Source organism: Pan paniscus, chromosome 3 (genome assembly GCF_029289425.2).
Source record: "Pan paniscus chromosome 3, NHGRI_mPanPan1-v2.0_pri, whole genome shotgun sequence".
NCBI lineage: Eukaryota > Metazoa > Chordata > Mammalia > Primates > Hominidae > Pan > Pan paniscus.
In genome coordinates this window covers 67496964-67500464 of record NC_073252.2, presented here as the reverse complement: position 1 = coordinate 67500464, position 3501 = coordinate 67496964, and the positions used below count along the sequence as shown (strand labels likewise).

General features: G+C 42.4%; 1 pseudogene; it reads left to right on the top strand.

Annotated features, from left to right (window-relative positions):
* The first annotated feature begins 221 nt into the window (after positions 1–221).
* On the top strand, positions 222–3238 carry LOC129397681 (ubiquitin-conjugating enzyme E2 L3-like; annotated as a pseudogene).
* Positions 3239–3501: the final 263 nt, after the last annotated feature.

Below are 3501 nucleotides of genomic sequence, written 5' to 3'. Positions count from 1 at the left end.
GGTCAAAGACATGAAGAAACATGTCACTGAAGAGGATATAAAGATGACAAATAAGCACATGAAAAAAATGTTCACCATCACTAGCTGTTAAAATACGAATGTAATCCAAAATACCATTTGGTATTGTCACTATTTTAGTTCTTCCAAAAGGAATGTAGTGATATCTCATTTGGATTACATTTGTATTTCCAGATTTCACAGTCCTACCAGCAATGTGTGACAGATCCAGTTCCTCTGCATCCATGTAATCCAAAATGGGATATCACTACATACCTTTTGGAAGAACCAAAATAGTGACAATACCAAATGCTCGTAGGACTGTAAAATCTGGAAAATAGTTTGGCAGTTTCTTAAAAATACTAAACACATACTTACCGCTACACGATCGAGCACTTGGACTCCTGAGAATTTATTCTGGGGGTAGAGTGGGAGGTAGGGAAATACGTCCGCATAGAAACCTGTACATGATTGTTGAAAGCAGCTTTGTAAGAAATGGCCAGAAACTGAAAACAACCAAAATGTCTTTCAACAAGTGAATGGTTAAACAAACTGTGATCCATATATACCATTGAATACTACTCAGCAATAAAAAAGACTCAACTTGGATGTCTTGGACAGATCTCAAGGGTATCATGCTGAGTGAAAAAAAAAAAAGCCAAGTTATTCATTTACACATCTATGCAACTGATAAAATAACATAAAAGTATGCATACACATTGTATTGAATGTCAGTTTCTTGGTTTTAATATTGTACTGCAATTATATAAGATGTAACTATTGAGGAAAACTAAGGGAGTACTACACTGGCACCAGTCCTCTTTGTACAATTTTTTGCAACTTCCTGTATCTACAGTTATTTCAAAATAAAAAAGTTTAGGCCAGGCACGGTGGCTCACGCCTGTAATCCCAGCACTTCGGGAGGTCAAGGTGGGCAGATCACTTGAGGTCAGAAGTTCCAAACCAACCTTGCCAACATGGTGAAACCCCATCTCTACTAAAAATACAAAACAATTAGCTGGTGTGGTGGTGCACGCCTGTAATTCCAGCTACTTGGGAAGTTGAGGCAGGAGAACTGCTTTAATCTGGGAGGTGGAGGTTGCACTGAGCCGAGATTGTGCCACTGCACTCCAGCCTGGGTGACAGAGCAAGACTCCGTCTCAAAATAAAGAAAGAAAGAAAAAGTTTAAAAAAATACAAACATAGGAAGTGATAAACAGCCCTTTCTAACTGGGTTTTGTTGCATGTGGATGTGAGGTGTCGAACTGTAGCAGTTGATGTCCAAGAGGGTTGTCAGCAGAAGGGTGATGGACAAGCCTCCACATGATAAGGGGGCTTGATATAGTTTGGATATTTGTCCCCACTCAAATCTCATGTTAAAATGTAATCCCTAATATTGTAGGTAGGGCCTGGCAGGTGGTGACTGGAATATGGAGGCAGAATCCTCATGAATGGTTTAGCACCATCCCTTTGGTGCTGTCCTCCAGATAGTGAGTGAGTTCTTGGAAGAGTGTTCTGAGATCTGATCGTTTAGAAGTGTGTGGTGCTTCCCCTCACCCTTCCAGTTCTCACCATGTGATGTGCTTGCTCCCCTTTGCCTTTTGCCATAATCAGAAGCTTCCTGAGACCTCCCAGAAGCAAATGCAGCTATGCTTCTGTAGAGCCTGTAGAATCATGAGCCAGTTAACCCTCTTTTCTTTATAATTTACCCAGTCTCAGGTATTTCTTTATAGCAATGCAAAAATGGGCTAATACAGGGCCTTCAGGATCAAAACCAACTTTCCCACAGAGTACTCATTCAAACCACCAAAGATCACATTTAAAACAAAGACCTATCACCTGAACATTGATGAAAAGGGGAAGGTCTGTTTGCCAGTAATTAGTGCTGAAAACTAGAAGCTGGCAACCAAAACCAACTAAGTAATCCAGTCAGTCTTTCATAGCACTGATGATCTATCCTCAGCCCAAGCATCCCCTTTGGCCTGACTTACCTGAAGAATACTCTAAGGATCATAAAAAATTCTGTAAGAATGCTGGAGAGTTTACAAAGCAATACAGTCAAAAGCGACTTGCAGACTAAAATCTGCTGCGATTGATTCCAGCAAATGTGAGCAGAGCCCTTGCCCCTGGGAGCAGTGCATTCAGACACCCAGAAAGCAAGGCTCTGTGGAAAATTGACACATGCCATTCCCTGGGTTTCCTTGTGGCAGTTACTAGCTTTCCACAGTTTTCTCAATCAAAAGTGATCTAGGTAACTTGTAAAGAAAAGATGAAACATTTAAGGTGTTTTCATTCTGCTTTTTGTTTTAAAAAAATCACTGCTTCAACCTACTTCAAAAGAACGATTTTCCTTTTCTTGTCCAAAGTTATCGAAAATCTTCAAGCTACACTTAGCTCTTAAGGTTAAAAAAGAAAAAAAAAGAAAAAAAATATGTTGTTCCCCTTCTTCCTTCTGCCCTTGCAACTCCCACTTCTTGCACTGTTTCTTTTTCATTTATTGACTTCCCCAGACCTAGGCCCTGCCTCCTCCGCATGGGAGAGGAGAAGACCCAGGTGTTTCTGGTGGCTTTTCCTCTCACTTATTTGGACTGCTCTATGTAGGAGTTGGTTTAAAATTCTCCTGACTCCCAGTTTATAGTATCATTTTAAAAATTTAAAAACAAGCAAAGAGCCACAGCCCTCCCCTCCAGCCCTCTCCCTAAAAATCCGTGGAAAGGGAGAGCCTGCTGTCCTGTAAATATCCAGCTAATGTTACTACAATATAGTCAATGACTTGGGCAAACCTCGATGTCGGGGTGCATGACTGATCTCCGGGCGGACCTGGCCTGCATAGGGAAACCCTATAATAACAGGTCGGCCAGCCAAGAGGAGGCTGTGCACACTGCACGTGGTGAATCTCTCGCCAGAAAGACTCCAGAGACAAAGGGTGGCACTCCTGCAGCCAGTTAGATCTTCTGGTCCTTGCAAGCAACGCTAAAGCCATAATGTCCATTTGAAATTTCAAGTTCATTTGTCACCGAGTTCCATCGGAATGCGCCACGGGGCTCAATCTCCACTTTCTGGATGCGCGGCCCCACCACAGCCCTCCCTCAGCACAGTCTGATCCTGTGCGAGATTGGAATTGGAATCGGCAGGACTCGGCTATTTAGGGCACCAGTCTGGGGTCTCCGGGGCCTCTGCTGGCGCCTTTGTCCTCGGAGCAGCCAGCCAGCCAAGGAACAAGACAGACATCCTTCTTCCTTTGGACTCACAGTCTTTGCAGAGTCAAGCTCCCCTTGAAGCTCACTCAATAATATCCTTTAAAACATGTCTTAAATTGTTTTGACTGCCTCTTTTATTTTTGGAAGAAATAAAAATTGATCTTATAATTAAAAACAACACACACACACACACAGACACACACACACACACACACAATTACAGCAGTAAAGTGGCGCAAGGAGACAATCAGGAAAAAGCCAATATGCTGAATATGGTCTAATTGGAAACATGGAAGACGCTTGG